The sequence below is a fragment of the Echinops telfairi genome, unplaced genomic scaffold (genome assembly GCF_000313985.2).
Source record: "Echinops telfairi isolate 266 unplaced genomic scaffold, ASM31398v2 ScPeMD7_7457;HRSCAF=8495, whole genome shotgun sequence".
NCBI classification, from domain to species: Eukaryota; Metazoa; Chordata; class Mammalia; order Afrosoricida; family Tenrecidae; genus Echinops; species Echinops telfairi.
Window position 1 is genome coordinate 24,691,812 of NW_022111357.1, and position 14,133 is coordinate 24,705,944.

Genomic DNA, 14,133 nt, shown 5'->3' on the forward strand with positions numbered 1-14,133 from the left:
GTGTGCTCCCATCAGATATGTCCCTCTCCCAGAGCTGCGGATTCAGTGCCGTCCTTTGAAATAAATTCTTTTGGGGGGAGGGGCAGGTCTCCATGTAGTAGTTGGGATTGGGGCCGGCCCCTCAGAACTCTCCACTGGCCTATTGTATCTTTTTGGCACCTTTGTTTCTCATACGTCTTCTTGAGGACTTCTTCTTTAGACGCTGCCATGAGGGATTCTGTCGTGCATAGATCAGTGAATGACTAACAGTAGCTGTTTCGTAGATCTGTTCTTGAAGGGACTTTCTTTCTTTGCCTGTGGCTGTGTCTGCCTGCTCTTTATTATTATTATTATTTTAAAGATCATTTTATTGGGGGCTCTTACAACTCTTGTAACAATCCATCCATCCACTGTATCAAGCACATTTGCACATGTGTGGCCATCATCATTGCCTGCTCTTGTTAACAGGACTCTCAGCACCCACAGCTGCCATTTGAAAGGACCTGTCCCCCAGGGGGCGGGTGGGCAGGCTCTGCAGTGTCTATGCCCAGGTGGCCACAGGAAAGTGCCGGGCGGGCGCCCTGACTAGGAGCTGTACTCTCCTCCCATCTGTCCCATTTTCACAGTCTGCTTTGGCCCAATTCCCTTTCATTCCTCGCTTTTTGTTTTCCTGTCCCCAGATGGAAGGCTGGGCCCTGCCCCATCACTCCAGGAGATGTCTAGAAAGAGCCTCATCTCCCTCAGACTTGAACCAGAGAGTCATCTTCAGTCTCACAAGTGGTGTTTCGTTCCCATGGCAACCCAACTTCTAAAAAAAACCCTACGTCAAGTAACATGCGGATCCCAGTGCTCATGGCAACCGCCATTCTGCATATTTTGGGGGAGAATATGTGTCTTGCCTTCTTCCTGCCTGTGAGATGGGGAGGGGGGAGGGGAGGGGAGCAGCACCAGCTCTCCTTCCAGAAGTGAGGAGAGACTGTGGTTTGGGCAATTGCAGGGTGAGCGGCTGGACCTCTTCCCAAAGGGAAACGCAGTTTTACAAGGCCATGTACCCAGTCCCCACTCCATGGATAGGCTGTCGTCTGCCCCTGCCTTCTCTGAAGCCACCTACCTCCTAGGAGGCTTGGGTAGGAACACACTTGGGAACCTGCACACACACACATACACACACACACACACACACACACCCCTGTGGGCTAAGCCCCCCTGTGGGTATGTATAATTATCACTGTCCGTCCCCTCCCCCACCATTCATCCACTGATTGGCCTGATGATTGCTCATGCATTCCCCCTGACTGACTCACTTAAGTGCTGACTTTGTCACCAGGCAGGGAGGGGGGGAGAGGGGGCTCTCGGGGCAGGAGGTCATCCTGCACCCTAGCCCAGAGTCTTACAGAGATAGACAAACACATCAATTACAGGCAGCTGGAAAGAAAGGGGCATCTGTCTAGGGCAGTGTGTCTAAGGCTGTGCCCGGAAGGGAGTGATTAACTCTGTGGGAGATGGGGGTGGGAGGTGGGGAGGTGCTGCAGGTCAGGTCGGAGAACCCAACCTTGCTTTCAGCTCTGTTAGGAAAACATGGGCGGAACTACTTGTGTTCGAGGAGTCTCTAACCAGTCTCTCAAAGGCATCTTGGACGACTCCATTTCTTCAGTTGGGATGAGAGGACTCCCCTGAAGGACCCCCCTGGGAGCCCAACGGCTGAGCACTGGACCGGTCACCAGAAGATTGGCAGTTCCTAGCCACCCGATGGGCCTCAGAAAGCCTATCTGGCAGTCAGCTGACAGGTCACAGCCCAGCCACTCTTGTGGAGCGCAGTTGCACTCTGCACACCTGGGGTCACCGTCAGCGGGGTGCAATGGACAACGATCAGCCATGACAGCGTCCCTGAAGTCAGGATGTGTTCTGGTGTCGCAGTCGGGTCAGTGTATGGTTGCTAAACACGAGGTTCAAACCCACTAACTGCTTCACAGGAAAAAGACGAGACTACCTGCTCCGGGAAAGGTTGACGGCCCCGGAGATGCCACCTAGGGTTGCTAGGCCTAAGGATCGATTCGCGGGCAGTGGGTTTGTTTTGCTTTGAGCTATGTGTGTATTTAAGGAAATGTTTCTTCCCCTTTCTCCAGCCGGCCCCGTAGTCTGTGAGCCAATTTCTGGAAAAGGACAGTATGCTTGGCAAGGTGGAAGATCAAGGAGAACAGGGACCCTCGTGGAGATGGACTGACAACTGCTGCAGCAATGGGCTCTTAAGGTTGATTGTGCCAACCTGGCCATAAACACATGTGGGATTTACTGAAGGAGAGATAAATGACTCGGTGAGCCTTGCCTTTCTTATTCTTGGGTCTCTTGCTCTCTGATGGTCACACCAGGGTGCAGCTGCCTTAGCCAGGTCCCTGCTTCAGCTGGCAAGGCTCACTTCCTGTGAGACATCCCTGAGGAGAAGCCACATGGATCTACCCTGATGTAGGCCTGTGTGCTGGAGCAGCCGTGTGGAGACCCCTGCCACAGAAGGGCACCGTGTGCTGGACCTGCCTTGACAGTGACTAACAACAAGAGCTTAGAATCAGTGGTGTCTAGAAAGGATGTAGGATTTCCCTTTTTCTGTCCCCAGGATTCTTGGGGACAGACCAATGAGAATCACCTTGGCCTCGGGCTCCTGGTCATCTTCCATCTTTGCACAAGTGCAGCCTGATTCCCTAGAGACAGGTCTGATTCCCATGAGAGGATCCAGGGGCTTCTTGGCATGGAGTGGCGGTTGCAATTGGTGTTTAAGAGCATGGGTTCTGGAGCCAGAGTGGCTGGCCCGACATCACTTTCCAGCCACGTGACTCCCTGAGTCTCAGCATCTTCGTCTGGAAGATTGTAGTGCTACCTCTGTCCAGTGCTGGTCATCCTTCAGTTCATCTAAACAGCAGAGACATACTGAGCATCTGTCCACTGTGTGCCAGGCCTGATGGAGGAAATGCTGTTCGAGGGGCAACGAGCCCCGCCAGTGGACAGTTGCAGGCCTCAGAGCAGGGATGTGTGTGCTCCACAGAGGGTGGGCTACCCCACAAATTCATCCTTCAGACATTTGTTGAACAGCTACTGTCCTCTTAGCCCATTGCTGGGACTTCAAATAGAAAAACAATTCTTTGCATTAGACCCAAAGACTAAAGACTAAGTTAAACTCAAAGTTTGCACAGACAGGATAAGGGGTAGACCAGGTGCATGGACTGAGGAGGGTAAGGCCACGATGAAACTTTTGGGAAAGAGCCAGGAGAGGAAGAGAGGCATGGGACCCCAGGTAGAGGGCTTGATGGGTTGGAGGGCTTGGAGAAGCACAGGGTGGAGGGGAGTGCACAGATGAGGTGGCAGAGGCAGGCTGGAGGCAGACGGTGCTGTGCTATGGATGTTGGATGCCTTCCTGCAGAGAGTGGAGCGTTCTGAAACATTAGAGGGATGTGCGATCAGGCTAATTTTAAGGCAATTGAGTTTGGTGGATCAGAGCCATGGTGGTGGAGTAGGTTATGAGTTGAGTTGCTAACCTGCAAGGTCAGCTGTTTGAACCCATGAGCTGCTCCTTGAGAGGAAGGGGATGCCACCTGCTTCTGTAAAGACGTAGTCTTGGAAATCCCAAGGAGTAGTTTTGCCAGGTGCTAGAGGGCTTCTCTGAGTAAGAATAGAGTCTACCTGGCAGTAGTTCTGTTTGAGGACAGATGAGAGCAGGCACCTGGGAGAAGGGAGTCCCATTAAGGACTGTCTACACTTGGAGGCTGTGACAAGCACCGAGGCCTGGGAGAAAGGGTGGAGAGGAACCTAGAGCAGAGGGACACAGGTTGTGATTGGCTTGATCGCGGTGAAATGTGTCATGAGGAGTCCTAGAGAGCCGGGGTCCCAGGCCAATGAATTTGAATGAGTAAATCCTGGTATGCTGCAGCCTCACCACAGTCGGCAATGAACACAGTGAGCCTTTATCTTTCCCTCTCTGACGTCAGCTGGTTTGAGTCGGGTCACACGTGGGCCTAGAGTGAGGCAGGTGGGTTACATAGGGAGCGACATTTAAAGAAGCACTTGCCCGATATAGCACCCAGGGCATCCTGCTGGCCTCATCTTAGTCCTGGCCTGAGGTGAGTTTCCATGACTTGTAACCGAAGGGATGCTTGGCTAATGAAAGCCCTACTTTGATTCTGTAATTGCAAGCTACAAACACTCTATTGGTTGATCAAATAGGATAAAGATACAGCTAGATGTTAGTGAGCAAAGGAAACACAGTGGGGTCGACGTGGGTGGGCTTCTGGACTAAGAAAGTGAACTGTAGCTCTTGTCCCAAAGGTCAACAACACGCCTGTCTCTAACACAAGTTATTAACTAAAGAACGTGGTGTATCATGGCTGTAACACAGTCAGGTAGCTCCCACAGGTTTCCTGTTACACTGACTTGTCTTGATGGTGGCCAGAACAGAAACGGAACTTGAAGTAAAACAGAACCTAGAACCGGGAGTGATTGTTGTGTAGCAGGCTTTCGGTAGATGTTTGCTGGAATGAACCGAACAGGACCCTGCTTTGGGATCACCACCACACACACACACGTCTACTTGTGAGTGCTTCGTGCAGTCCTGGCTGTTGTTAGCTGCCATTGAGTTGGCTCTGGCCCTGACTCCTAGCAACCTGGTGGATAACAGAAGAGACCTGGGCGCTCCTGCACCATCTTCACCGTAGTAGGCATGGTTTTGTTTCAGCCACTGTGTCAGTCCATGTCGCTGAAGGTCCTCCTACTTTCTGCTATCCTCTACTTGACCACACCCGATGCCTTCTCCAGGGCCCTCCAGGGAATATGTGCAAAGTAAGTGAGACTAAGTCTTTCCATTCGCGCTTCGAAGGAGCATTCTGGCTGTACCTTCTTCAAAAGCACATTTGCTTATTTCTCCGGAGTCCATTGTATATTTTTCACCAACACCACAATTCAAGTGCATGTCAATTCTTCTTCAGCCTTCTCTGATCGTTGTTCAGCTTTTGCATGCATAGGAGGCCTTTGAAAACACAATGGCTTGTATCAGGCGCACCTTAGTCCTCAAAGTGACATCCTTGCTTTCCAATACCTTAAAGAGGTCTTGTGCAGCAGATTTACCCAATGCAATGTGACTTCTGCTTCCACGAGCGTTGATTGTGGATGCGAACAGGATGAGATCCTTGGCAGCTTCTTCAATGCCGTCACCTATTGTCCAGTTGTGAGGACTTGGGTCTTCTTGACATTGGGATGGGCTGAAGGCTGCCATCCTTGATCTTCATCAGCAACTGCTTCAAGAAACATACATGAAGATTTAAAAAAATAGAAAAAACAATAACAACCCTCTAACTGATCCCCATCTAGTTGATTTCAACTCATAGTGAGAAGGTAGAACTGTCCCTGTTGGTTTCTGAGACTGTAACTCTTGGAGATTAAAAAGCCTCATCTTTCTGCTGTGGAGTGGCTGCTGGTTTTGAACTGCCGGCCTTGTGGTTAGCAGCCCAATGCAAAACCTGCTTTGCCACCAGGGCTCCTTTATGTAAGATCGGTGCACTACTGTCAAGTTGATGCCAACTCAGCAATGACCCTGTGGGTTTCTGAGATCGTAACTTTAAGAGAGTCGAAAGTCCTATCTCTCTTCAGTGGCGTGGTTGGGGGTTTCAAACTGCCCACCCTGTGGATCATATGGTAACCCATGCGTAACCACTGCTGGAGTACACTTATTACATAGAAATAAATCAACAAATTCTAATTGCTTGCTTAAATGAGTTAGATTGTGCTTCTGCTGCACTTATCATTCATAATTACCTATATACTCATGTATAAGCCAAGTTTTTCAGCACATATTTTATGCAGTTTTTGTGGCTAATATTTGGGTCGGCTTATACTTGAGTATATACGGGGTAGTTTTTGTTTGTTTGTTTTAATCTGTGTGTCTGTTCGGATGCTCTTGATGCCTGCCAATGGCAATTTTCACCAAGACTTCACAGTAAGGTTTATCTCACTAACAAGAGGGTCAGGTATAGAGCACCTTCAAATACAGGTTGAATACCTCCCTGGCTCCACTTTGGTTTGATTTTCTCAGCTTTGCCCTTCTCGAAGTACTGGCCTTGCCCCTCGGCAGCAAGATGCCTTCAGCAGCTATTCCGAATCCAGATATAGCCACCAGCGTCAGAAAAGGGACTCATTTTTTCACTTGCTGCTTCTTGAGCAGACCTTTTTTCTGAAGTCCCCCAACAGATTTTCTCTCCCATTTCTTTGGTCAGAACTGGGTTTATGTGCCCATCCCTTAAATCAGCCCCTGGAAAGGGCGATCGCTGCACCATGATTCGCTAAGACCTAGGTTCACCTCCCCGCCACACCTGGCCCACAGAGGCTCTGCAGTTACTCTCTAGCATCTACAGTTTATGTTCTCTTCCAGCTCCTTCCCACCTGCTTCAAGAATTGCCAGCTTCCTCCCATCCTGAAGTAAAGCTCTTTGTTTGCAGCCGTTCCACCCACCACGATGTCTCCCTCTTTCCTTTCATCAGTGTGAGGTGGGCTCATGCCTGGTAGACATCAGTGAACGCTGACAAGGTGTGCCAAAGGGCTCTCTGTGTCCAGTCCTTTCATCAGGACGGACAAGCGTTCTCAATGACAGAACCAGGGACAAGGAAGCGACGTGTCAGAGCTACAAGAAGGTGGCAAATGTGCTCGGTACACTTGATGTATGGAATGTGATAACCGCTGTGACGGCCCCAATAAGATGATTCAAAAAAGAAGAAGAAGGTAGATAATAGTCTGTCTTGCGAGGTAGTAAGTTTGGGACCGAGAGAAGTTTTCAAGCAAGGTGAGGTAGTTAGTTTATTGTGCCAACCTGGCCGATAAACACACGTGGGGTTAACTGAAGGGTGGAGGGATAAATGGCTCAGTGAGCCATGTCTTTCGAGTTCTCGGGTCTCTTGCTTTCTGATGGTCGGACCAGGGTGCAGCTGCCTTAGCCAGTTCCCTGCTTCAGCTGGCAAGGCTCACTTCCTGCAAGACATCCCCGAGGAGAAGCCACATGGACCTACCCCAATGCAGCCCTGGGTGCTGGAGCACCCGTGTGAAGACCTTTGCCAGCGCTGAGATGCTTACACGCTCACTGATTTGGCTTTCCTCCTGCAGTCAGCATCGTAGTGTGTGTTTTGTGAGATGGAGGACTTTGTGGATTGGTGTTGGACATGTGGGTTAATGGGTTAATGTTGGACTTGTGGGCTTGGGCAGCACTGGGTTGGGATGTTTTCTTGATGTGCACTTACCCTTTATATAAAACTCTCTCTTACACATGCGTTTCTGTGGGTTTGTTTCTCTACACAAGGTTGACACACAAGGCTTGACGATCTTCTCGGAGTCACTGCGGGAGGGAAAGGGTTTCTCCTCCTGGGAGGGCATTTGAACAGGGTCAGTTCAGTTGGTTTGTGTCCAACTACCTGGCGGGTTTGGTGAATCGAAGCCACCCAGCCACACTTTGGAAGACAGGCCTGGCGAGCTACTTCTGTAAAGGTTCCAAACCCGGGGGAAAACGAGGAGCTGATATTTAAGGGCTCAAGCAGAAAGCAAATGTTTTGAGAATGATGAGGGCAACAAATGTACAAATGTGCTTGGCACAATGGATGGATGGATGGATGGTGACTGGAGTTGTACGAGCCCCCAATAAAATGATTTAAAAAAAAAAATCCATCAAGGTCAGTGTCTTCGAGGGGAAAAAAAGTTCCAAACCGATCACCCTCCAGACAGTTGTGACTCAGTGAACCCCAGGTTTTCCCAACCACCAGCACCTGAGCGCTTCATCACCGCGTCACCTTACAGCCCAGGACCTCTCTGGAGTCTGTGTCCACTAGACACTCCTGGTAGAAGGGAGGGGTGGGTCCAACCTATCCTTCAGGTGGCAGTCTGATGACACCCCCTGGGGGGGGGTGTCGTTTGTACAAGGCAGAGAGCCTGAGCAGATCGGAAGACTCTGGCCCCGCGCCTTCTGCTGGAGCCGATGCGGCAGCGTCTGGCTCGCTCATCTTTGCGTCGTCGCCTGCTGCTCCCAGGAGGCGTCAGCGGACAACCAGTGGATTCATCAGGCTGACCTCACGTTCATTTACCCCTGGATCCACCAGTGACCATGCGCTTTGCTCCAACATCCTGCTTTCTGTTCGGAAGCTTCCACAGTTGCATGAGTCAGGAGATGCTGGGCTTGAACTGGACTGGACTTACCTACTTCCACAACTGCGTCCGCCAGGTCTTGATCTATCTCTATCGACACACACAGACAAGCGCCACTGTTTTTGCCTCTCTAGAGAACCCAGTCTAACACATGCTCTGACACCTGGTGGTCGCCATGAGTCAGAATCCGCTCAACAACTATACCAGGCGTCCCCAGTGGTGCAAAACTTTAAGGCAGCTGGCTGCTAATTGCAAGGTTGGAGGTTTGAGTCCACCCAGACACATTTTGGAAGAGAGGCCTTGAGGTCCTCTGAAGAACCAGCCACGGAATGCCTGTGGGGCACAGGGGTAGCCATGGGTTGGTGTCCACTTGACCACAACTGGTGATGACACAGGAACTTCAAAAAGGTCGTGGAAAAATAGAATTAAAGATAAAGGAATTGTCCATGAACTTCTTGAAGCCCTCTCATAGATAGCAGCTATTGTATCCAATAGCTGTAAAATGAACGAGATAGATACAGCTCCTGATCTCATTCCGCTCAGAGCGTATCAAGGGTGAGTGGCCTTGAACAAACAATTGTACACAAACAAATAATAACTGGAATGGGGAGTCCTGGAGGCCACAAACAGCTAAGCACCCAACTAGCTGAAAGGGTGGGGTCTCAAGCTCACTCGGAGGTACTGCTTCTGAAGGTGCCAGCCTTGTTCCCGACGCAGCAGTTCTCTGCACCCACCCCATCGCCATGAGCCAGCATCAACTCAGGCATCACCACCAGCAGCTGGACAGGCATGTCCACAGTTGCCCCAAAGCAATGGTGGGACAGCATAGAGGGTGAGGGAAGCTAGACCACTGGAAACAGGACAAGCAGAATGGAAATAAGCAGAAGGCTGGCACACTGCGAAAATCCTAACCAATGTCATGGGACAATTTGTAGAACAATTATTACCTGGGAAACTAATTTTCCAAAAAAAACCACACAAAAACTAATCTTCCGTGTAAACCTTCACCTAAAGCACAATAAAATATACTTTAAAAAATAATAATGGAAGGATGACCCCCGCCCAGCTCTTCTAATCAAAGATTTATTGCCATGTGTAAAATGTGTACATCAGATCCCAGCACACAGCTATTCTGGAAATGTCACTGTGATTGTGATTGACCTAACCATGGAAGCTTATGCTATTTCCCACCTCTGAATTTCCATATTACCGTATTGCTTTCCCTGTGTTACTCCATTGCTATCCGGCACATCATTCTATTATTAAACTTTTAATTTATCTTATAACTACAGGAAATCTGTCTCCCCTGCCCCCAAAGTTCTAGAATATTAACCTACCGAATGATGAGGAGCAGACTCAGCTGGTTTAAAAACAAGTCATGTCCAAATTCACCAGCTCTCTTGCCTACGTTCCGTAAGCCACGAACACAAATAATTAAGCAGAGATTTCCTCACCTGATTCCAGCGACTTCCCCCAGCTCTCCCCCCACCACCCTGCATCCCCAGCCGCTTGTCTGTGCAGAGAGCAGGGCATCAGGTGAGGAAACCGAGCTCACGGGTGAAATGGTCCCTGGAGAGGGGAATGTGTTTCCTCCTCCAGTTTTCCACTGGCTTGAATCGAATCCCATCTGGAAGACACCTGGGAGATCATGTACATCTAGCTCCCCATTTTATAGATGAGAAACTGAGACTCAGGGAGGGACTGGCGCTTCCCAGAGACCGTGTGGCTAGTCAAAGGCAGAGCTGTCCTTAGGACAGCTCACTCCCCCAGCCTCTCCCACCCCACAGGCTACTTACACTCACCAGTCAACAACCTTGTTGAGGCCTCCTACCAACCAGGGGTCATCACTGGGGGGTCCTGTACTTCTCAGGCGAGGCTCCAAGTAAAGGTCGGAAGAGGTGACAGGGCCCTGGACCCACCCCACTGAGGGGCATCAGTACTCTGCAAAGCTGAACATCTTGGCCCTGCTCTCCCGCACCTTTCTTCCCCAGGCCCCAAGCCCCACCCCTCCCTTTCTTGCCTCTGTGTCTTGTGCTTCTGTCGCCTCCTTGTGGCCAAAAGTATCCACTGTCACAATGTCTGCAATAGACATTCCTGGGAAGATCCCAACCATGCACCATAGAATGTAGAGGTGAAAGACCCCTTAGACATTATTTTCACACCGTTTTAACTTTTTCCCCCACAGGTGAGACAAACCTTGGCCTGGGTTAGAACCCAGGGCCCCTGGCTTCCAGACCAGACCCCCCAAATGTGCTGTTAATTGATGAAATCTTTGAATGGGAGGAATGTGTCCTTTCAGGTAGGAAATTACCCAGGTCAGCATGAAGTTGGTTGAACGTATAGGTCTGGAGAATGGGGCGGGGTGCATCCTGGAAGCTCACCTTGCTGAGCCCAGTTCCTCCTCTGTGGATGGGATGAAAGCATTTGTTGGGACGATGAAGGAGAGGGTGCGTGAAATGCTGTACCTGTGTGCTACTTACAACCGTCGTCAGCTCAGGGTGGGTCAGAGAAGGACCTGGAAGAGCAGAAATGATCAAACGTCGGGGAGAAAGCATAGAACATCTTACTGACCCGAGGGGAGGCCAAGATTTCTCAGGGGCCACAGCAAGAAACATATCTTGAAAGGAGAAATTGATCACGTGGACTTCATCAAAATTAAGATCCTCCACTCTTGAAAAGGGAGAAATACAAGGATTTTTAATCCCCGTGAGGAGCGTCAGTCCTCTTCTTGCTAGAACTGAATTATTGAATTGTATGGCATGTGGGTAAAGTGTTAATAAAATTGTTTAAAAACATGAAAAAGCATTCCAGTCTTGGAAGCCCACAGACGCAATTCCACCCTGTCCTCTAGGGCCGCTGTAAGCCAGCATCAGCTCGACGGCGATGAGTGGGGTTTGGGCTTGGCTCTTCAAAAGATACTTAATAGAAGGAACTATTAAGCCACAGAGTTGACGAGAATATTTTCTAGTTATTTATCTGATAAAGGACTGGTATCCAGAGTGTGCTAGGGAGTTCTCAGTATTCAGAAAACAGCAGAACCCATTTTTTGAAACGGGTCAGAGATTTGAGCACATACTTCACCAGTGATGACATACGGACGGCAACTAAGATTGGGAAGCCGTGGTTAGCATCCTTAGTCATCCGTGAAATGCAAATGACAGCCACCGTGTGATACCATTCCACACCAAAAGAATTTTTAAAATCCAATGTCTGCCCATCTCCAGCTGATGCGGTGGAACGGGAACTCTCAGCCGTTTCCGGTGGAAATAGAAACGGATGCCAATTTTGGGAAACTGATAGTTTCGTAGAAACTTCAACATTCATCAATCACGGGCATCAGTCATCCTAGGCCTAGGAACGGAATCAGTGAAAACACATGTCCATCCGGAGACTTACACATGAATGTTCTTAGCAGTTTGATTTGCAGTAGTTAGCAACCGGGAGTGGGGGAGGGACCTCAAACATGCATCAACAGATGAATGGATAAAAAAATGGTGGTGTGCTATGTTAAAATTAAACAGCCCCCCCACCCCACCCCCGAAAAGCTTGGACAGTGCTCCAAGACTTCTGGGTTCTGGGCATCTTCTCTTTAAGCATCTCCCGGCAAACCACCCTCGCCGATCTGCTTGTTTCCCCAGGGACCCGGCCACTTGGAACTGACGGTGGTAGATGTTTAATCTCAATGTTTCTCTTTCCCCAAAGACCTGTATTTCTAGGCTTCTTTGCGGGATTGCAAATGGCATATCGGGCACAAAACTGCTCCGAGACAGCCAAAGCCATCCTCGGCACCTGAGAACTCGTTTGAAAAAATCTCTCCCTCCCTCTCTTAACAAATAGCTGATCTCTTTAGTTGTCAAAGATGTACTGTTTTTAATGGTCCACACAGTAGAACACCAGGCATCCGTTACCCAGGGAATGCAGGGAGTATACATGCAACCCCATGGGTGAATTAAAGTAATGCTGAGCAGAAGAAGCCAGGGGAAGCTTCCATGCGGTCTGGTTCCATTTGTGTAAGGCTTTAGAACGTGCCAGTGAATTTGTAGTGGTTGGAAGGAGGACAAGATTTTCCCAGGAAGCAACTGGGGATGATGTTAAGGATCTGGATATGGATATGTTCTGCCAGGTATAGCAACCCCCACCACCACCACCAATCCCACTGCCCAATGTTGAGTAGGCAGCCCTACTGCACAGGGTAGAACAGTCCCATTGTGTTTCCAAGACTGATCTTTATGGGAGCAGATTGCCACATTTTTCTCCCTCCGAGCACCTGGTGAGTGCATAACTCCTGGGCCACCAAGCTCCCTTTCCCAGGTGTGCATACAGGTCACAGCCTACGCTGCAAGTGTGTGGAGTTTATTGTGCGTCAGTCAAGCTGCCCGAGTGTGTGTTCTCAGTGTGCCATCCATTGTCCACTGTGTGGAAGAGTTTCAGAGTGAGGGAATGACTCATTTGTGGCGCTGGTGAGGCTGCCGAGGTGCCCAGCCTCAGGCCCAGCGTGCTTTGCCTCTTCAGGGCTGGAACCTTTTGCCCGTCAGTGGAAAGTAGGTGCCACTGTTCCAGAGGAGACTGAGAGAGTGACCTCCTTGGGTGCAATCCACTTGGGAAGGGAACTCCTCAAAGTCCACACCCTTCTGCAGGCGTCCAGCCTAAGCATCCAGGGATGGACAGTTGACCAGCCCCTGACCAACCCCTCCCTCTTCTTTAGACCCTTTCACACACTGCCCCAACGCTCATCTTTCAGGTGCGTGACCCATCTTCCCTACTACATTGTCCTCTCACGCATCTTCTTTTAGCTTCCGCTGCTGGGGACGTCCAAGTTGGTGCCAGCGAAATTATGGGAGTCCCTGAAGGATGCAAATGGTTGGCATGCTCGGCTGCTAACAGAGAGGCTGGAAGTTTGAGTGCACCCAGAGGTGCTGCAGAAGACAACCCAGGTGGTCGACTTCCAAAACACCGGCCAATGAAAACCCTGCGGACTCAAGTGTCATGCTGGCTGGACAGCTGGAGAGGGCATCATGCCCCCTGTGAAGGAGGCTTGGGGGTGTAGTGGTTATGGGTTGGGCTGTGGTCCTCAGGGCCGGCAGTTCGAAACCACCAGAAGCTCCTGGGTAGAAAGACTGACTTTCTACTCCTGTAAACAGTTGCAGTCTCAGAAACCCACAGGGGGTGCTGTGAGTCAGCATGGAGGTGAGGGTGGTGAAGGGAAATCAAGTCGGGAGCTCAAGGCTCCAATGGTGGCCTTGTCCCTTTTGGGTCCCATCTCTCTCAAGCTTGCCCCACCCCCTAGAATCTCCTGGTCCCTTAGGATCATACCTCCCTTCCCCCAAGTCATCCTGAACTTGTGACTCAGTGAGGATTGCTACTCCGGACCCGGCAGGGTTCCCCCGGGGACATGTGGCTGCGGCTGAAAATGCCTGTATCTCATTGCTGCTAACAAGGTCCAGATGAGCTAAGTTTCAGAATGTCCCCAAGGACTGTGCTCCGCATGGCTAATGAGGGACTGCAAGCCTTTGGAAAAAAAGAAAAAAAAAGAAAGAGCGGAAGAAAGAAGAAGCTAGGGTTATTTTAAAACCACAGTGTCGCATGTAAGAGTGATGGTCTTTTAATGAGAACTCAGGGAACCCATCAAAGGGCCCCGGTGAGAGAAAGCGAGGGCTCAAAATAGTCGGGTGTTGTGAACAAGGACCACTCATCGATCTGCGGTGGAGACCCCCGCTCGCTTTTAGTTCTGTGGCCCTTCTGTTGTTCCATCTCCCCCTCTGATCCAAGGATGTGAGCATTCTGATGATGGAAACACAGGTCAGACCATGCCCTGCCGGTCCTCTAAGAGCTTGGCTGGCTTCCATCCCCCAAGTGATGGAAGTTCAAAGTTTTGACTTGGCATCAAGGCTCCACAGGGTCTGGCTCCCGGTCTCTCTTTCATGTGCTCCCTGCTCTCTGTCCCAGGTTCTGGGCTCCTGCTACCTGGTCCCACTCAGGGCAGCTCTGCAC